Here is a 22,854-nt window from a genome sequence, read left to right as displayed (position 1 = left end):
TAACATGAATCATGAACAGCAAAAACAACATATTCTTAAATGTATAGTCCTGTTTGAAAGCTGAGGATTGTCTCACAGGGTTTTGCTGCTGACTAAAGTAAAGAATGTGCTTTTAATTCACAACTTCACAGAATTTTCCTAATTAAATTCATCCAGTCAAATTAATCAACTACAGTTTTTCAGAACACACCCTCCTAATGCCTTCAAAAAGCTTAAAAAGTCCGCTTTGACAGGTCTATAAATTCGTTTGTCACAGCAGAGATGCCAAGCTGCATGGTAAAATGTGACAGCCTGTTTGGTCTCTAATTGCAGATTTCAACACAACTAAAACCCTAAAAGTATTTAACTGAAAGTAGACATTTTACTTTCTAGTATTGGTTAACAATACAAACTTTAACTTAAGCTACAAAAATACAAACAATATTAGAAATTAAGAGTTCTTACACAACTTTGTTATACAATGCAATTTAAGAAAAATAACAGGAAGACAAAAATGTAGAAGTACATGGTTACTAGAAATATGAAGACACTAAGAGGTAAATAAACAAATCATTAAATAAATAAGGAATCCTAAATTTGCTCTGGCGAAACTACCAATGTGTTGAAGTTTGTTTTTCTCTTTTTTCTAAACATTCTTGTTTTGTGTCTTTATAAAAATCTGTAATAACTCCTGTATGATGGGAGTTTCAGCCAAAGTTTAATTCCTTTCATTTGTAATTGCCCAGTCACTAAAAGACATCAGACTGACCACAGAAACAAGTTCTGGCTGGCTGGCTTCAGACAGAAAACTACACTCAGTGAATTCCAAATAAGCAAAGCCCCTTTTCTCTACATTTCTTATTTACTGATTTGCATCTCCCTCTTCACAGTTTGACATCCATTTCATGCTTAAAAAATGTGACTGCCCAACTTTTTCGCAAGTTTTCAGTTTTAGTAAAACGATTAATCAACACACAAGAATGTTTGTGCTGTCTTCTGCCCATCAATACATCACACTGAGCCTCAGCTGGTTCTGCCAAAACGGAAGCAAATTGCCAGTGTGTACATCTGTACGAAAACACACAACAAAAATGAGGCATTGAGCCCATTAACTGAGTTCTCTTTAAATCCTAACTAGCAGCTAAGTGCTCCACTTGCTTTATTCTCCATAGTGCTTCACTTTAATTCACTTATGTGCACAGCTCTTTCTATCAAACATACAAATGTGCTGTGTAGACAATATTCAGTTCATTTTCTGAAGCGGTAAACCTATAAGCCCTTCACAGGGAATGTGGTTTATCATCTTGCTCAATGGCACTTCAATACAAGAGCTAAGGATTCATACAATAATTATTCTTAAAGTCCTGAGACCCCAAAAGGGATAAAACGGGTGTAGAAGATGAATGAATGAATGATTCTCAAAGTCCCACTCCAATCATCTTTTGATCTATTCTTAAACTGATGCCATTGATTTTTTAATTTTGGTTATGCCGTGTTTAGCAAAGAAAGAAAAACGTGTCGTTTCTAGGACATAGTCTCTGCAGAGCGGCAGGAGTTCATCAAAAATTTGTCTAAGTTGTGAATGGGACTGTCAGCATGGAGTAAGCCAGCCCCCATTTGCCATCATTTGTCTGTTTACACGCTTTCCTACTAGCTTACGGGCTGTCACACCCCCAACCTATTATTACGGGTGCAAAAAAATGGCGAGCAATATCAGAGTTATCCAGCCGCATAGTTTTGAGCCAGATACTAGCTCTGGCAACAAGAATGAAGATATATATGAATCTATTGGTCTGCAAGTTGATGCATTAGAATGGAGCGGAGCGGGAAGCTTGTGTCCCCCCACTGTAGCACCTACGTCACAACTTCAAGCTTATTTCAACAGCATATTTTCATCTGCTCCTGATTCAAAAGGATTTGAATATAGAAATACTCAAAAATGCAGTCATAATCTTAGCTTTCTTCATATTTGTCCTCCATCATAAGAAATATGCCTCAAGAATATGTTAAAAACACCAACAACATGATTTTCTATTAAATGGGTCTCTTTGGGGTACATGGAACAATCATTGATCAAATGTGCCGACCTAAATATTTTTGAGTAATTATAAAGAATAAGTTAGCAGCCCCAAGATAAAAGCAGCACAGGTGTGACCCAAAGAGAAACAACCTCCAGTGTTAGAACTGATGCAGTTACAAACCAACTTCCTGTACAGAAACAACCAAACTGTAGGTTTTATTCCAGAATATAAAGCTAATCTTTCTCCCTCTCAGATGGTTGTCAGTCTGAGATACATTTAGACAACAGACTTTCCGAATCTGGAGTAATCTCTAAATGAGTTGATTTGCAAAATGCATGAATGAATAGACATTGCCAAAGTCAACTAAATCTACAGTATCTCACCAATTGTAAGTGTAAACAGCTATAGTTGTGCTAAGTGTGTTAGTGCTTGTTTGTGTTTCTGCTTCAATCACAAACCTCTGACACCATCAGGATCTGGATTTGCTGGCAGTCACTCAGTTTGTCATCAGTCAGATTTGCAGTGTGCAAACAACCCTCTCGACTAAACTAAACTGTCAAGAAGAAGAGGCAAAGCACTCCAAAGCACATCCACAGCAATACAAAAAAAAAAGACTTGGAAAGTACTCCTATTAAAAATGCTGCTGATCCTCAAGTGCAGCTCAAGCTGTGTGTCGTGGTTTGCTGCGCCTCAAACTACTAAAGCTTACTATCACTGACTGTTCTGTTTTCAAAACCTATAAATGTTTAACAGAAACTCTCATTGATAAGAAAATTCATGAAAAACTACCAACCTTTCAACACCCTAATGAGAATTATTTCAATGTCACTTTTTGCGTGATTTCTTTACTGCAACTAATTTTGGAATTTCACCAGCTAAGTCAGTTGAGAACCAATTTTCATTTACAGTGACAACCTGGCCAAGAGGCAGCACCAAGGACAGTTGTAAGAAGAGCAAAACAACAATGAAACAACATTCAGTGCATGACATTCTACAAAAAAACAATCGCATACAGAACAGTGAAGATGGAAATGACAGCAAACAATATATTAGGTATATCTATGTCCACATCAACATAATTTAGTTAGTCTTGTTCAATGTTAGGCAATAGTTATGCTACCAACAAATATACTGTTAAGTAACACAAAAGGTGTTTTTTAGGAACTTTGGCTTGACTTTTATTCTAAAGAAAATTTGGGGGGGGGAATGACATCCATGGGGAAATGTAACTTTGCTTTCAAAAAACAAATGTGAAAAACCTCGGGCTATTTTGAGAACCTTTGTTCAGGAAAGTTCACCAAAACACATCAACAGACCCAATACAGCACAAGGATGCAGAAGATGAGTTTGGTTGGTTCATAATGAACCTGATGGCTTCAATATTAATGTCCACATGACTGATAACTTCCAGTTATTCATATTTTTTGGGTCTTTTAGCAAAAGGCCTCATGTAAGGGACATGGGACAGTAAAGCTTTGCGCTTAAACCCTGAAAAGCTTTTTTTTATGAAAAGTTTCTAGTCTAAACATATTTTGATAACAGACATAAGATACTCGGTTTTCTGCCAATGTGTGCAGCATCTTTATTGATACTGATGTTGTTTGTGCAATAAATAACTCATGTGCATACATATTTTACCCAGTTTGTTAATACATTTACAAGTTTAAACCATTTTCCTGCTTTATTCTTTAAAAAATTATTCAAAAGATTAGATGAGAACAAAAAAATAATCTTTGGCTACTTTGATCTCTAAAAGTCAATAATGGGCAAAGATACACATATACTTATCAGTTGCCAATAAGTAAAAAGCTTGATGTTTTTGAGAGTACTAGGTCAGAGCATATCAACCATAAATACCTTTTAAAGTACACCATGCAATTACTTGAAAAATTTAAAAGGAAAACTATTACCTGATGTGGTGATGTAACAGCCATCTTATTTGTCTCGTTAATGTGATAAGGTAACGGGGTCTACAGCTTTTCACCCAACCTTCCCATCAGTTTTAGTATGAATACATGTGCACTCCGCTTTCTATGTTAATTATTCTCAATTATCTCACTCATCTTTTTGATTTATTCATGTAAAGCTGAAGGAGAATAAGTCACTCTCAGATGAGAGGGAGGCTATTCTTTTCATCCATGCATTGAATTAATTACCAGGGCATTCATACTTCTGTTTAATATCCATCCTGTCCATTAAAAGTCAGGGGGAGAGGTCAGAGCAAAGATAATTACTTAAAACAGGAAGAAAATAGTGTGTATTCACTAGACAAAATAATGTTCTGCTCTATACAAGAAAATACACAGTTCACGAACAAAAATGTATTTTAAAAAAACGTAATTAAGTTAGCAAAGCCAATAGCTGGAACTTTCCTGACTCTTAACATTTGAAATGTGTTTTTAAAGTCCCAATCTTTTGATCTGTTTTTAATCTTTTTAATTATTGATTATGCCTAGTTTAGCAAAAACCAAAAAAACTGTCATTTTCTAGGACATAGTTTCTGCAGAGCGACAGGAGTTCATAAGAAATCTGTTTCTGAGTTGTGGGTAGGACCTTTGGTTACAGCTTTTCACAGCCCCAACCAAACATTAGAGGTGCAACAAAAAAGGTGAGCAATATTGGAGCAATCCAACCTTACAGTTTTGAGCCAGATACCAGCTCAGATGAGGAAAACAAAGACGCACATGGATCCATTTGTCTGCAAGTGGATGCATCAGAATGGAGCAGAGCAGGGAGCTTGTAGCCCACCAATTGTAGCTAGCACGAAACAACTATATTCCTGATTCACAACAACTTAAATAAAGAATACTCAGAAACTTCAGGGCTTATTTTATTCTTGGAAGAAAAAAAACAGAGCTTGTTTTTCTAGTTTTTTGTGTAAAAAAATATCTATCTGCTGTTTGTTTATTAAAAAATACTATACGGGTACTAGACTTTCTTGCAAAAATAACTTAGTTGTTTGAAGTTATTTATTTATTAATTAATCTAATAAATAAACTGTCCTACTCATAATTTCTCCCTTTTTAACCTTCAATTTGCACTTAAATAATTGATGTATCATAGATCTTGTCTTTAAGGGCTTTAAGTGGGTAAGCATCCAGGCAGAAGAGTTGGGAAAAATTAGGCATCAAAGATTACCCAGAAGTGTATATAAATAAGTCTATTATGCCTTTTTTATAAATAAGTCTATTATGCCTTTTGATCTACCGTGATGACGGTAGATTAAAAGGCCACGCCTCCGTGCCTGCAGTTCCAGTCTATTTCCATGCCTGCAGTTCCAGCAGGAACTGCAGGCATGGAAATAGACTCTTGTTGATAAATTCTACTGTAGTACCCAATCCTGAAGTACATTTGTCTTCTTCAGGAATTCATGTGAGGTAAATAATATATTATGAAAAAGAAGGCAACAGGATTTCGGCTCCAGGTCAAATGTGGAACAGGACGAAGGCATCACTCAAAATAAAAAAAAGAGATTTATACAACAGCAGAGAAATAAGTCATAGCAAATGTTTAAAAATTAAAATGACTATTATGCAAACTTTGAAAAACGAAGTTGTTGTTTACATATATACGGACGTTATATGCATATTGTGTGCTTTTTATTATGAGTTTTAAAGAACATATAAATAACTGGAAAATATTCATAATAATTGATGAGAATAAATTAAAAATACCTTGAAAAACTTGTATCTCTGTTTTAAAGAAGCTAAATATATATTTAAAAAGTCCAATTAGCTAAAGCAGCTGAGGAGCTTTACATACTCATCATTAAGACGCTAACCAGTCCAATCTCTAATGGTTCGCCCTAAGACCTGCCAGTGAATTACCGGTATATATTCATATAAATCCATATTGAACATAAAAAGACTTTTACTGGGTAATGATTAATTGCCTGACATGCGAGCTGGGGGTTGGGGATTCAAATAAAAAAAACTGAGCTGGAATTGAAGCTGCACTAAGGAAATGTATGACTGATAGACAGTTTAGTTCAGAGCTGTTTGACACAGAATTTAAAAAATGTAAATACTTTGCAAAAAACTTTGAAATACAGAGATTATTTTTTCATTCACAAGCTTAATATTGAAAAGGATAAATATGTATAATTTAGGAACCAAATGCAGCTTTAGACCATGTTGTTTTGATGTTATTACACTACTGTCAAAACAGGGTTTTAACTGAAATTTAAAAAGGGGGGGAAGCCCTAATGAAGACAGCATTAGAGGCTATTTTTGAAGTTTGCTTCCTTTGTAATTTCTAAAACATTCACTCTCAAAAATAATGTTTAATATTGATTTGTGAAACTGCCAATGAAACTAACAGAATTACCTGTTTAAAATCTCTATTTCTTTTCATTTAAATTATCATTTTAAGCCATAAATTATACCACTAATGCAACACTGACCTGCATAATGTCACACATGAATACAACTACACAAAAAGTAATTTCAAGTTGATTTAGACTATAAGGTAAAGGGGGTGAGAGTTTATAAGATTTGTCTTCTCACTCCCTTTTGGACTTGTGTTTATATAATTTTGTCCTGTTTTGTTATATATAATTTACTTGTCTTTTTTTTTGTTTTTTGTTTTTTTTTTATAAGTTTTGTCTCGTTTTTGTCTTATTTTGTTATTTTACACTTGTTTTCACTAGTCCAAAATAAAAAAAGACTACTACTACTTTTACTTGTAAAATGAGCTAGTTCCAGAGCATCTCTACGTGAACATAGGGTTTGGTTTCATATTTTGCCACACACTGAATCCCGTAAATTTTCATGGAAGCAATTGAACAGACAGGAAGTCTTTGAGAAACACAGTAACCTAAAGGGCTTTCTTTCAATAGAACCCAGCTGATTTTCAAAATGGCTGTGACTCCAGGGAAATGAGCACCAGATGATGGTCAGTGGTTTGATTCCTGTCCTGTGCAGTCCACAAGTTAAAGAGGAAATCACATTGTTTTTTGTGTGTAAAAGCAAAGGATAAAAACTTTGTAAGGTTCAAAAGGAGAAGAAATGTTGTAAAAAAAAACTGGATCTTGTGTGAGATATGATCGAGCGGTCAGCAGGACACAAGAAGTGGAATGTTTGTCTGATAAAAGCTTAGAAAACTGAGTTGAAAGGGTGATGACTGTTTCGATGTTGCAGCTCAGAGATACAGAAATCATTTCAATGTAAATTTACATAATAATTCCATTTTAAGACTGACTCAAAGGCACATGAACCCAACGCTCCAGTGCATTTAAGATTTTCCAACAGTCAACATGCATGATGATCAGCAGGGTAAGCTATGCAAAGTGGCCGGCTTGTCTGCTGGAAATCCTCCATGGTAGGTAAGCATGATCTTCAGGGGGTTAGAATCCCAGATCATAAAATAAAAATAGATTTTCTGTCCACAGCACATTTTAATATACTACATTTAGGGCATATTAGTTTTTGCCAAAATCCCTACACCACATTCAAATGCCTCAATTTATTATTATGATGTGCCCAAACAGGCTAATTTGCATAATAAATTATGTATTACAGCAGCACAGTACATAGACTTGTTTGACATGTTGACAAAACAAATTAGCGGATGGCTGAGGCTCAGCTGGAATTGGAAGTTCAACCCACAGCCCCTAAACCCTTGACCAAAGGCAAGGCACTAAAATCTCCATTGTTCTCAATAGATGTGTTGGGATTGGGTTGTAGAGGTGTGCATGTTCATTCATTTTTTTCAAGTATAGTTGTCAGTCTTATATCAAACAGATTTTGATAAAACTTAATTCGAAATAGAAACATAAAGGATTATGGGAGTCAGGTAACATGAGCTTCTGGTTGCATAATTAATACTAAGATTTATGGAAGTGCAAACAAAACTTTCAGCACTGGAGTGACTAGGAAAGCACTAAGTTTTCTACAGGAAGAATGTAAAATTCTTGCAAATGCAATGTTCAGACTGTTTTGTCTAAACAGGCATTACGCCTTTTACATTTATGTAGATGACCATGAATTGTTTCCACAATCCGAGTTTATAGATAAACTCAGATTTACCTGATTAACAGCTAAAGTTTAGCTCAAATCCCTTGCATGTAAAAAGCAACACTAGATCAACAACAGTCTGGCTGAAAAGAATAAAATAAAGGTTTTTGCAAATGGCCAGACCTAAATTCTGACTTAAAAACTCTGACAAATAGAGCAAGCTGCACACAAACAAATGCCTGCAAGCCTCAGGGACAGAAGGCAGGCTAGACATGCTGCAAAGTGATGTGAGAAATTAAGTTGTTCAGATGAAAGTACAATTGGGGTTATTACTTCTGAAGGTTATCCTGCAGGCTGTTGAATCATCTACTTAGACTGCCAGCATTGCTTTGTATTTTATGTTGCTGTTTGTTGAATCACAACAAAATGTTGCATAGTTATAATTTTTTCATCAGTTATGGAATTTTTAGGATTTCTTCTTAAAATTTGGCAACTGAAATTAAGAAGTGCAATTCATTTCATCAACTGAAAGAAAGACCCATTACAATGAAATTTCACTGCAATGAAATTGTGTTTTTGGTGTTTTTAAAGTGTCCTTGCAGCTTTTTTTACATGATGGAGGACCTACATTAAAAACAAAGCTTAAAATTGCATATCTGAGTATTTCTTTATTGAAATTGTGAATCAGGAGCAAACGCAAAAATTCAATTGGAAAAAGTGACGAAGAAGCTAAATCAGCAGGCCACAGTTTCCCTGCTCCGCTACTATCTGATGAATGCACTTGTAGATAACTCGATTCATGTATGTCTTTGTTTTCCTCAACTTAGCTGGAATCTGGTTCAAAACAGCTAGATAGCTCCAATACCGCTTGCCATTTTTGTCACTCTGGTAATGTTAGATTGGAGCTGAGAGGGGCTGTAGGCTAGTGGAAGAGCGTGTAAACAGATGGATGATGGGAAAGTGGGCTCCACACCATAGTCCTGCCACAACTCAGTGGCAAATTTCGAATGAACTCCTGCTGCTCTGCAGAAACTAAGTCGACACCGTTTTTTTCTTTTTTTTTGCTAATAAATCCATAATCAGAATTAAAAGACCACTGAGAAGACTTTTACTATATATCATGAGATGATTGGAGTGGGACTTTAACCCTTAAATAAGGTGGACTAAGGCTCATATAAGCAGATCTTTCCTCACTTTGATTTGTTTCACATGAATCGTGGAACCAAGACTTAAATAGAAGGTTTTATGTTTGTTTATTTTTCAAAACATTCCCTGTGCTGTTAGTTTTCTGACACTGTTTTCATCTTTTACATGTGGTTCAGCTACATCAAACATTCTGTTTTGGTCTTCATACCAAATATGAAAACCTTTTTGTACAACAACTCTTGTGTCAGTGGCAGAATTGTTGCATATTATGATACAGAGATGTTCTAAAGCCACTATGGCTTTAAATTAGATGCACATGATTGTGCATCTACGTGTCTGATTGGGTGCTTGACAGGTTGTAAACACAGATTGTTAAACTCATAAATCTATAGAGGAAAACACTAAATCATGTACCGTTATCTGCCCCTTACTCAAAAAGAATTTTTGTGTTACAATTTTAGATCATTTGATCTCATTTCTGTATTTGTGCCGCCCGCCAGGTGGTGCTCAAGAAAAATCAACACAATCACAATATTTTTTGTAGGCAGGGTGTCAAAAGTTCCCCCAGCCCTAGGGCCCAAACTCCTTTACCTCTGGCCCTGACTGAAAGCAACCTTGGTGCAGATTGAGTAGGAACTGCTCAATTAAAATCTTAATATATATAGGTCCAACTGATTTCCAAAACAACACTAATTAGATGTTTGAATTGGTACAAGTCAGTAAAAGACTGTTAGACAGGGGATGTTTTCTCATATTTTTTTAGACACTGAGTGAACGGGAACCTTATGGATCAATGTGCATACACATTTAAACACTGACTGGAAGCCAACAGATCCATAGTCCCTGAATTTTGGATGCAGTAAGTCTTGCTCCACACTTTGCAAGCCGTAGGGTTTGACTGTGACTGAAAGCAGCAGGCTTACAATGGGTAGAGGGTAAGCAGAGACGGTGGCATAAAGACAGTCAGACATGAAAAGTTATAAGGGGTTAGTAGGGTGAGCACAATGATCTAACTGGTAACATGAGAAAGTTAATTGAATGAGAGGAAGATAGAAAGGAAGTGCACCTGCCATAAAAGCCATCAGCAAATTGATTTTTCTGTTTTGCAATTGCATTCACAATTCCAGGAACGGCTCTTTAAGTCCTGGGAGTATTTGTAAAATGCCTCCTTGACCTGGTAGGGATTATCAATCTTCACCTCATTTCATGCTCTGCATACAAAAGAAAAGTTCTGCTGTGTGCTTCAGCCAAACGTGACTCATTCTAATCTGTGGCAGAGTGGGGAAGGATGCAAAGATTTGACAAAAACTCATGAAAACGTGTTTTTTTTCCTCTTCAATTCAGAAACCAATTACAGAAAAATCGATCAATGGCATTGCTTTAGTGCTACTAATGACTGAAGGTGGAATCACCTGAGATGAACCCCTGAGGTTTACCTGACCCTATGTCTGGATTACAGTTGACAGGCAAACAAATCCAGATTATTTCAGCTTCAACAACTCAAAGGGAGTATAAGATTACATCAAGACATCTGAATAAAATTCCATGAACTGGGATTACCTCCATTACGTGCGGACAGAGGGAATACCGGCGCGTTGATGTCGGATTACAGAACAACCGTCACGGCGAATTCCGTCCTCCGCTGCGTTTGTTTGCCTCTCACAGGGAAATCTACATACTTCTTCTTTTTAAGTCCAATTCTGCCTCACATCCTCCGGCGCGGCCACTTCGTTCGTCCGAGATGGAGAGGAAAGTGGCGCTCCGGCCACACGGAGGGGGTTCTGTCCTGAATGCATAACGCAGCTCAGCCTCCAACACCGAGACGCCTCCTGAGCTGAGAGGAGGCTGGCTGCCTCTGACTGAGAGCCAAATCCATCTGAAAGTACCACGATGTCTCCCTCTCCCTCCCTCAGTGAAAGCTGAAGAGGAGCGCGCGCTGACTGATAACAGAGAACTGAGCTGGGGAGGAGTTTAGACTTATAAAAAAGACTGCTTTATGCTCATTCAACTTTGTTGGTAACAAAATCACATGATTGGCGTCTAAAATCAAAGAATGACTTTACCCTTAAGTATTTTTACTTCACTTTTGGGTGATGTGACTGTTACATCCAGACAGAGTCATTGTTAGGTCTATTCTACAGAAGGAAACAAAAATTAAATTCACTTTTGTTTCCTAAACATTTGTTTTACTTTGTTTTTCATTCATTCATACAAACTGCCTTCTCCTGACAGTGGGTAGGATAGGCTCCAGCAACCCCATGACCCCCAAAAGGGATAAAATGGTCTTAGAAAATGGATGGATGAATCAATAATTTACTTTGCAGCCCAGCCCCTCCTTTATAACACTTCATAACATCTAGTGACGTGACAGAGAGTCAGGGTCTACGTGAGTCAGCACAAAAAGCCAGGCCATTTCCTTTAACTTTAAATCACTTTTTAACGTGTTTCATCAGTGACTGCATGGTATAGTGGTTAGCACTCTCCACTTGCAGCAAGAATGCTATGGTTCAAATTTTAAGTGGAACCTTTCTGTGTGGAGTTTGTGTGTTCTTTTTTTGGGCGTTCCCTCCCATGGTCAAAAATATGTAACATGTTTGTATGTGAACATTATTAGAGCCAACATGTATGTTTGTAACAAATTGTTCAAATATTCACCTTGTAACCCCTGTTGTAACGGTAAAATATGTCCAACAGAAGAGGCCTTCAGTTGTCATCTGTTGGCTTAGCTGTTGGACAGGGCAAGTTTAAATTTAAAAAAAGCATCATTGGTGACTCTAAATTGTCTCTGGGTGTGAGTGTGAGTGGTTGTCTGTCACAGTATGCCCGTGCTGTGGACTAGAGAAACATCCAGGTTGTACTCTGCCCTCAGCTCAACCATAGCTGAGATAGGCCCCACCATCTCTGTGACCCTAAACATGATTTTGAATTGGAAAATGGGTGTGTGTTTTATTTGTTGGAAAAAAAACATTTACCTGTATTTACTTAGGTTTAAACAAACAACTTTTAGCACCATTTTGTCAATTTGTTATTGGGAAGCAATGGTGTACTGTGTTTTGGCAGTTGTCAGTCAAACCTACTAAAAGAAAGATAAAAAAACATTTAGTGACAGTACACTACATGGAGATATGTTCACAGAGAATCTAAATGAACTTCAATGAGTGTTAGAGCAGTTAAGTGAGCAGAAAACTGACTTTACAGAAACCTCTACACAAATCTTTCCTGTAAGGCTTGAACACTCTTGACTTATTTTTCCTCTGCGTACTGCCTTTTGTCACAAAGTAAAAACAAACCACAGGATGTCACAAAACTTTTCATGGACTTTGTCCCCACCAATGACCTCTGAAGTTATCCTTATAAAGTTCTGTGAACCCACAGCGAATAACATGGTAAGTGCTGCTTTAAAGGAGGCCTTCATTTCATTCTGTTTTCCATGAGTTCTCCTCCATGCTTTCAGATTTCTTTTAAATAAATTTGTGAAATTTCCATCCATTCAGATCACACAGGATGTGTGTGTCACTCAGGTCATGGTGAATGTAATTATGACACAATATCATTGTTCCTTCAAAATGCCAGCTCTGACATGAATCAGGAACCAAGCGTCAAAAAGATTATTCTCATATTTTTAGAAGTAATGATCTTGAATAACTGACCTTCATTAGGAAGTTGCAGAGGCACTTTCAGAAACTGTCAGTTTACTTCTGCAAATATTAATTTATTGGATTGTGGTATGTTCATTTCAGGTCTACATCTTAAATGTTTAACATTTGTTTCTGTTGCCCTACAAAGGTCATCATGTCATTTGTGCAAAGGGACGTTAACGGAAGTTGCAAGATTCCAGGCTTTTCTATGTTTCATAAATGCATGGCTTTGTCAACAAAACAAGCCAGCAGATTGTGTCGTGGGCAAAGCTTCAGGGAAATCTGATAGAATACGATAAATAGCATGACAGGATTCTTGTTTTTCAGAAGAAAACTGAACAAAGTCAGAACTTCCCCACCAGCTGTGGGAACCACTCGTCTCATCTAGTTGAGTCTTTAAAGTCCAGTTGCTCTGAAGGACAGAAATCCAGGGACAACATGACACCCACAAACAAGAATCTTCCCTGACATAAAATATCATGAGTACTTTTTTAACTTAAGGCATCACCTCAAAGTTCCAAATAAAATGTCTGAACTTTACAACAAAATCTTTGAGATGTTTCGGTTCCTATTAGGGCAATTTCCATGGTCTTTTCTTCATTTACAGGGAGCTGGGAAGGAGGAGGCTTCCTTTTACTGCCTTTTTTTTGGTTAAAATCCTCTTTGAGTGCCAACCTAAAGCATGTCTAATCTCCTCTAGTAACTACAAGTGCAGGCTTCTGCTTTGGAAGGAAGCCACAGCTGGAGATGTTCTTCATCATTTCCATAAAACCACAGAACACTGTTGACTTTCAAAACCGTTTCTGAAGGTGTAAAGATTTACCAATGTGGGACTGAATGTGTTGGAGTGTTTGGCTGCCTATGGATTCAATATAGGCAGCCAAATGTTGTAGATTGTTCTTTTATTTTACAGGTGCATTTGTTTTGAAGTTGCAAGAAAGCAATAAAGAATCAACATATTGCATTTTTTATTCGTATTACTTGTACTTTTTCAGGCTTCCAACACTTTTTGGAGAATTCTAGGAGAGCTAACATGTATATTTTATTAAACGTGTGACATAAAGGTATCCCACTCTTGACTAAAATTGTCAGATTCTTGTATTTCCAAAAGGGTGAATGTGAGAAGCAAAATCAGACAGGTATTTTTCAGTTTATTGGCATTTTCTTTTAATAAAAATGTTCAATTTTTAAAAGTGATTTTTAAAAATAAAAAGTACAAGAGAGGTATATTTGTCTCATTTAATAATCTGTAAAGTAAATCTAAAGAATTTCAGCACAATACACAAATGCAAGTCTGTGCTGATGATAAATATTGATAGTATTTTCATTTTGGTTTTCAATCCAATGTAGCTTTGCCTGCATTTTGCCATCGTTGGATAAAACAAAAAATACTTTTCCCATCTCATCTTATATGCAAACTTTGAGAGAGTAAAAGAATCAAAAGCCTCCCCTGCAAGTTTCATCTGCATCAAAGAATAAGTGGATGCGTCAGTGTACTCTGTCTCTGCTGTCACTGCCTTTCAGTTCCTACAGTCCAGGTTTTTTTGTTTACTTGTCCTCCATCTGTTTTTGACAGATATTGTGGGGAAGAAAAAAAAATCAGAAAAAAATGTAAGAAAAAAAGAAAGTCATAAAACAAAATATCCCGCAAAAAGCATCAACTGCTCCAATAGAAATTGCCTTCTGCCAATCTAGCAGCTTTCCACGTCTCACATGCCTCGAGCAAGAAATATTCCCCCCATCCAATGTATGAGTAGAGGCAAGAAAAATGTAATATATGCATAGTGCTAATAAAACGCAAATAGAATAAATAAGGTTGTAAAAATGAGATTGACCAAAAGACCGCTCCAGTTGATTCACCAAAGCTGAGGTGTGATTGGCCTCTTCTTGGCAAGCAGAAACCTGAGGGATTTTCGTTTTTCCTGTCTTCTATCTGAGCTTGTGAGATAATGAAGCACGCAAGGCTGCATTCCTTTTCCAGATCTCCACACGACTGTTTCTCTGTTAGGCTGCTTGCTTCCTGCTCGCTCCAGCTGTGGACACATCATGTTGGTGCTCTGACTATGTGCAGTCCAGGACGAATCGCAGGAACTGTGGATCCGTGATTATCTTCTCCTTTGTGGAGCTTTTGTGGTGACACACAACCCCCCCCCCCCCCCCCCCCCCACACACACACACACGCACACACACACAAACAAACTGATGAGATATTCATCACCACCTGCACATGCAAGGTCCACATCTGTGATGCTGCAAAGAATAAAGACATGGAAGAGAGATATGCTTACAGGGGATAAGCTTTTATTTATTGGGGTGTGAGCATCACCTTCATGTGACTGCAGAGGATACGAAATGTCTCAGTTTAGGCTTATTTATATTCTGAAGCATAGCAGCTTTTTCATTGCAAACAAAGAGGGAAGAAAAGAATTATGCTGGATAGAAAACTGAACAAAACACAAGTGAATGGAACTCATTTGATTTGCTACCAAGGCATCTCTGTACATTGGCTGAATTTGATGTTTAGACGTCTGCATTCCGACTTAAACGGCACTAGAACGGTAAAATTATTCCTAAAATGCAGAGTAAGCCTGGAGGCAATGGAGACCCTGCTGCATAAATCATAGTACAACAACTTCTTTAATAACAGAATTTTATCCACGGTGCCTCCAAGAATATCTCATTTCGCCGACATAATTCCTCTCTTCATCGAGTGGAATACTGAAAAGTGAGGCAGCAAGATTGAGAAGGATTGTATTCTTCTATATCTACGATGCGGCAACAAGGCCAGTTGTGTTATTATTAAAGTAATAACTTGTGAAATTTGTCACCTACAAGCAGACATTTTACGTTTGTGTTCCCTTTTGTCCATGACAGTCTTGTGTTCAGCAAACATTAAGTTTGATGCTGAATGTTAAAATGAGATTACACTGAGGCCAAACTCTGTTTATGTGTCTGGAAAAGGATTCCTGTAAAGGAAATCTGCATAAATGGGAAACAGGCTGAATTAGATGAACAGGTGTGTGCTCCAGTGCGAAGATTTACAACTTAGATAATGCAACAATGATGGCATCTTCTAGTTCCAAGCGGTGCTGAAACACATGCACAAAAAGCCCAAAAAGAAAGACAAAAAACAACTCGATAATAATTACATCTTAACCCTGTAAAGCCCAATACATCAAATAATTGACAGAAATCTTTATTGTCATTTTTTTAATTAATGTTTTTTCAACCCTTTAATGAAATTCACAAAAAAAATTATTTATGGCATACAGATCGTATCAATTATCATACTTTTGGGCAATTTGGCACATTTTTGCTCACAAACAATGTTAGTTTAAGATGCAAAAATATTGACATAAAAAGCACTTTATGAACCCGTTGTCAAATTTGATCTACACATTTTTAAATGGTATAACTACATGATTAATTATCAACAAATTTTGCATTATTTCAATGCAGTAGGTAGTCAGTTAAGAAAAAAATGATGAGCTATTTTCATCATAAGTTTTTTAAAATTTGCCAAATTTCACCCACCAGAGGTGTTTTTGAGATTTCAAGAAAGCTTTTGAAATAAGAGGAAGAAGAAAATCCTTTGCCTCTATTGGAAGGATGATGAATTACAAGGCAGAAAACTTCTCAGAAATGCTTGTATCAAATATGATATAAAAAGTTATATAGGGTAAAATAAAAGCCTCACCCATTGTAAATATCAACATATTAGAGGTTATGTACGCATTTTCTCACTTTTCATTAATTCAGTTTCTATCTAAATTATTATCCTGTTACATTAAAGATAACTCCCCAATTTGATGCAGGGTAAAAGCAAAAACAAGTACGTTCACCATTTTGTAGTGCTGTCCGAATCTACAGTTCCAAAATCGAGCGCCCAAGAAATTTCCCAGAAGTCTCTGCGAAAAAGCAGTGTGCATCGATGCTCACTACTGTAGATTGGTGAATATAGACCACATCATATCAAGATTTTCTCTTTGAAAAATTGACGACATCATATTCATCATTTTAATAAAAAAAAGTAGTGAGCATGGTGTCCGGATTGCTTTTAAAATCCAGGGCACTGTATAGTCCAGCACTATAGAATTCTTTAGTAGTTAGGGATTAGGGTGGGAATTCGGACATAGCCATGGTCTATACTAGCATACTTACTATATTATGCTTAATAAAATAAACTTCAAGTGTTCTAATTTTTACTAAGGGTAGTCATTCTATAGTTTTGTATGGTCAGTACAGGTCCTACATGAAGTTAAAACTGTCTTCAGTTGTGGACAGAAACGTGGAGAATTTTATCATTTCTGTTCATCTTTTCTTTGTTTTGGACTTCAATTCCTTCTACTAAGAATCTAAGATGGTTCAATGTGGGTTACGTTTTATTTTTCTGCTTTTACTGGCTTGGAAGCGTCAGTTCCCTTTTTCTTGATCTGCACAAAGGCAGCACAGATCCACGAAGAGATGCTGCTTTGTGTGGGCACATCATTTAGGATCAGTTTGACCTTCTACTCGGTGCAGAAAGCACAGCTGTGAGCTGCGCTGGTCAGAAAGTGTTGTTTGTGCTTGAGCTAAGTGTCCTGCCTCTTTCTGTGAGCTGCCTAAAGGCTGATTTACACTGTACCAGTGCAAGTGTTCCACATGCTAACACTGTTAAAGGTCAAGAATGAGAAAAGTGCTTGTGTGCTGTAACCAAAGGTAACTGTTATGACCTTATCCGGCCCATGCGTTGCATTTATTTTTTCCTGTCCAGCTCTTCTCCTCTAACATGAATACCACAATGAACCTGCTTACTGTAACAGTGTAGAAACTGACCTTTTGCACAAATGCAAAAGCTTGATTTAACTAATGCACAAATAATACACATTCTGGGGCAGTCAAGAAGCATGAAACGCCTGCACTCTCTTTGACTTCAGCAACAGAAAAGGCACATTTTTTGTGGTTTCGACGGGACACACAGTCCTTTAAAAAAGAACAAAACAAAACTTGTTTTTTATTTAGTTTCTCAACCTATGTTTTACTACCATTCTTTAATTTAAAAAGAACAACTTTGAACTATCTCAGTTGTAATGGTTTCAAGTTAAACATTATGTTTTATTCAAACCTCAATTTATTCCTAGAAAAGATTAACAGAAAAGTCCTAAATGTATCAAATATAGCTAATCAAATCTAATTACTAATGCAAATTTGCATCTGATGTAAGACATAAATGTAACTATAAAAAAAACCCAATAGCACATATAATATACTTTTTATTACTGTTTATGGTAACATTGCACCTTTTTCATAATAAGGTTAATTTAGTTCAGGATTTTCTTGAGCATATAGATCAAAACTAAGCTATAAGATTCTTGCCAACTTATTTGCCTTTAAGGAAACAGCTACACTGACACACTGACAAAGGCAACAAATGACTAAAAATTGTGTTTATTTTTTGCAATTTTTTTTAATGTGTTCACTTTCCAGTTTATTTGGTTCATTCACTACATTTTTCTATGAGAGCCAAATAAAGATACTCATTTATGGTCTTCCCGTGTCTTATTGGTCAAGTTAAACATTTACTAATTAAAACTGCATCAAAATATTTACATTTTAGATTCATTTAAAAGTGTTCTTACTCTCAATTTCTGCTTCATTTGGTTGATACTTCTGGAGCCATCTTCCAACTCATGATGTCTAAGGAATTATTCATAACTAATCCTGGCTGGATGTTACTAATGCTTTTATGACAAATCATCTGAAGTAGACCCTAAATAATTTTTGGAGGTCAGATGCTTTAAGGACAAAGTATCTGACACCCCCCCCCCCCCCCCCTTCCACACACACACACACACATATACACAGACAAGCTCATGAGATTAATAAAATCCCCTCCTAACTGACTCTTTTTCACTCAGAAACAACTCAGGGGTTTAAAAAGCGTCAGCATCCTCATCCTCATGGAGCGAGGCGTGATCAGAGGTTCTACCTACACTGTGGAATCTCACCCTTCGATTTGCAAATTTAACCTCTTACTGCTGAAAGTGTGATATCCAGACATGAGTCACCAGCATGTGAATACAGACACAAATGCGCAGAAATGCTTGCAGCCTGAACCACCGACGCACATGCATGTTACACAAGAAAGGGTTATATAAAATTGACATGAGGTTATGTCATTTCTTTTTCATTAATGATTATTGTCTTTAAATTTGCCTCACATCAAGATGTACACATTTACATACAGGCGTCTGGATTCCTGAAACGCACCATGATGAGGTTCCACAACAACAACTCTTAGAAGTGAAGCTTCTAAAGTTATATGTTCACATTTACCAGCATTTTTCACTAGAATTGGAGGCTACACTCTTATTGCTTCTTTTTAACCTAAGAGTTTCAGTAAAACTTGCAGTCCTGGTTGAATTTGTCTGTGGTCAACATGAAATTCTCTGAAGTGCTTTTAATAATAGTTCCACAAAGGGTTTTCCATAGATAGACATATGAAAGCAAAGACACTCACACTGAGCTTTCTGCTAAACCCGAGCTTCAAACTGTGTGTGGAGTCCATCAGGCAACCAAGCAGGCTGTCTCTGTTTTCATGCCAATAAATGTCTGGGTGTATTCTGTTAGACACCAATTTAATGCCAGACCCAACAGCGCAACAGAAACTCTTGGAAAACCTCATGTGTGCGGATGCCTTTCAATTGTGGCTTTGTTTTTGTGTGCAAAAAAGGTATACAGGAAAAAAAAAAGTTGCAGGAGTTGCACCTGAAAATGCATCCAAAGATTTAATTGGGTGAATTTCCCTTATTTTCAGTCAAATTTGCTGAATAAATATTTCCAGTGTTTTTTTCCTTTCTTCATTTAGAAAATAAACATATGGTATGTATATGTGTAGAGAAAAAAACTTCATTCGTGTCACATAACTGTACCCCACTTAGGAACACTCCCCCCATGCAGAGACACACACATTACTCCACTCACAAGTAATCTTCTGATCACCTGGATTCTGTTTTGCAGCATGGGCACAGCAGTTGTCGTGAAGCACAGCTTGATGGTTTCATTACAGCGTGTGAACATCAGGGAAGCTCAACTCTGTGGAAGCAGGCTTCTTCAGCTGCCATAAACCTCTGAGTTTTCCTCAACTCATCTCTAAAACTCTAGTTTTCTATTTGAAACTTGTCTAACTCAAAATCTTCAACACAAAATACAGCTTTTTTTGTTGCCCATGGCTATATTTGCAACAATTTTGCTCTGCTTTGAATGGAATAAGGGCATAATCCTTTTAAAAACACAATTACATACATGTACAGTGAATTAAACTGTTGATGGTTAAAATAAGGAAATGATTTTGCACTTCTATAAAATAAGTAGTTTAATCTAATATAAATAAGAGCAAGGAGTTTTATTATAATTTTTTTTTAACAGTTATAACTATCTAGTCTGGTATATGTCATTCTAGAATTAGAGGACATTTTACTTCCCAGTTTAAATGTTACACATACAAAATTCCAAAAACTTGCATTTTCCAAGTAAATTACTTGTGTTGAAACCAGATCTACAAAAATTAAAAGAATAGAATGCTTGTAAATAGTTTACAAATACCAAATAAATCTTACTTTTCCAACTCCTCCTAATGTTTGATTTAAATCTTAAATAAAACAGTTAACATTAAAGCACATTTTCTTGTTTTTCATTGGTGTCTCTTGTAACTGTGGGGACATTTGTTTAATTAACGAAATTAGAAATTAATAATAATTATTAGAAATGCAACATGTGTACCACAACATCAACACAACCTTGCATGGTAGAAGAAGAATATAGCAGAGAATCACATGACTTGCTGGACCTGAGCAAAGGGATATATTTGACCACAGTTAGTCTAGATTAAAATTTTAACTATGCAACCCTGTTACACAATCAGAATATGATAATTATTGTTATTATTCCTGATTATGTGTCCTCTTGGTCGTAACAGTTAAACAACTAGCTTCTACTTCTGAGAAATAGCTGGTTTTTGTCCAGATTTGCGACCCTGGTACCTGCAAAAGGTGGTAACAGAGTTGCACCAAGTTTTGTAAACAACAAATATATAATGTAAAAAATGCACAATTGATCTTTAAGATGAGCTAATCAAGCCTTTGATAGTATTGATGCATATGTAGCAGAAAATCAGAAAAGTGATGGTTTACTTTTCGTGAAGTTTGAAGTCTTCCAATTCTGAAATGAGTCTTATATTTCAAAGATTATACAAATGAAGGAATATCTGCAGCAGAGAATCTATTCAGCTTTATTTCTCTATAGATTCGTTTTGTTATGGCAACAAAGAAATTCAAGACTGTTTTTATGGGGACAGTTGGAAGAGAGAGGTCATGGAAAAATAAAGGGGTGTTTGTCATTTGTGTATAAGTAGAAAAAAAAGATGTTCTTTATTCTTCTCATGAACAGCAGCAACCTGTGAGGTTAATCACAGAGCATTTAACCTGATAAATGCGTCTCCTCCCTGCGAATACCAAACAAAGCCATCAAAAATGTCTCAGACTTAAGGATTTTGTCCGGCAAAGTTTCATTAACATCTCATGATAGTGAATAATTTAACACAACAACAGGAACACATTTGCACATGAAAATAGGGAGGCTTCAACAGTTATGGCTTTAGTTGATTATTTTGCAAAACCTAACTTTAAGATTGCAATTACAGCGCTTTCTCCAAACTTTTTGCTAACTTGTTAATAGTTCTATAATAGTTCTATATCAATAAAACAAGCTAATTAAAGGTTTAAAACAATTATCTTCAGTATACCTTTGCCAAAATACAAAGAAGTGCTTTTTGTGTTTATGCATACACATATGGCCCAAATCAGACCTATTTTAGTTAGATGAATAAGTAGCTTGTTTTAGTGTTTATGTTGTGCTCAGGAATGCATGTCTGCATCAATCTGCTGCTCCTGGTGAACAGCAAAAACACCTTAATAATATGCCAGAAATGCTCTTGGAGGCAGGGGGGCGGATCGTGAGGAAGATTAAGATGCCCATCTGCTGCACAACAGTCAAGCGCCACGACTGATAATGATTAGTGTGGACTCACTCATTATTATACTGAAAGAACTCAGCGTGTGGCCTTGATGTGTCTGGAATTTAAAAGTAAACCATGTTGCTGAAATATAAAAGCATAGACTTGCAGGTTGATGTGAGTCAGCCAGCAGAGTTCAACCACAGGATCCAGGTAGGGAGGGGGGACAATCAAATACTGCTAGGTCAGAGCGGAGGCTACAGATGGCAAAACCCTGACTGAAGTGACCGAATGGATCAGTGTATGAGTCAGTGTGTAAGTAGGTCAGGCTTGTGGTCTTTTAAATTTAAATCCATTGGTAAATATTCCCTTTATTTATAAGCATAAATGCTTGATGAGACTAAATAAAATGACATTTTTCAACCTTGAAACCACAATAAAGTTGATTTGATTTTTGAAAATATTACTTTACTACAAACTATTATTTTTAATGGATAAAGGAAAATAGGAGAAACTCTAAAATATTCTGAATATCATTACTGACCTGACCAAAAATGCCCTAAAAGACCAAATAAAAGTAACCATTTATTTCTGAATGTAATGTCATGAATTTTGTCATTCCAATGTGGGGGGGTGTTTGTGAGCATGTAGGTCTGTGGCGGTCTCCGCCTCCATCACAGAAAAACCTGGCTTCACCTCTGTCCCAAAATCCTGGCTCTGCCTCAGTCTCAAAAATTTGGCTTTACCTCCATCACCCAAAGCTGGCTCTACCTGTCAGGCGATCGCCTCTCTTAAACAAATCTGGCACCACCTTTGTCACCTGTAGTTGGCTCCACCTACATTACAGAAGGCTGACTCCGCCTCCTACACAAAAAGCTTGGTCAACCTACGTCACAAATATCTGGTTCTGCCTTTCTTCTAAAAAAAAACGCACAGAAAGCCAACTTTGCCTACGTCACAAAAATGACTTTATGCCTGTAAACGTGTTGCTGAAGGCATAAGAAAAAGCAATTCCTCGCCTCTAAAATATAAAGCTGGATCTGCAGCCTTCACACTGACTACTATTTAAACTTAAAAAGTGAGCATGTCTGTGAAAACAATGTTAGGCTGCACTGCAGCTGTAG

The 22,854-nt window shown here is 36.6% G+C and overlaps 1 protein-coding gene across 1 annotated transcript in view; it reads right to left on the bottom strand.

The window, feature by feature from the left end:
• pde4ba (phosphodiesterase 4B, cAMP-specific a) overlaps nt 1–11,072 on the bottom strand; it is a 196,367-nt gene extending 185,295 nt beyond the window's left edge. Inside the window, exon 1 of the mRNA XM_020702441.3 lies at nt 10,661–11,072. The gene's annotated coding sequence lies outside the window, so the exon portion shown is untranslated. The remainder of the gene's footprint in view (nt 1–10,660) is intronic.
• Between the last annotated feature and the right edge of the window lie 11,782 nt (nt 11,073–22,854).

The sequence above is a fragment of the Oryzias latipes genome, chromosome 4 (genome assembly GCF_053564925.1).
Source record: "Oryzias latipes strain Hd-rR chromosome 4, Olatipes_Hd-rR_3.1".
NCBI lineage: Eukaryota > Metazoa > Chordata > Actinopteri > Beloniformes > Adrianichthyidae > Oryzias > Oryzias latipes.
Note: the sequence above shows the minus strand (reverse complement) of the source record. Positions and strands in the feature narration are given on the sequence as shown.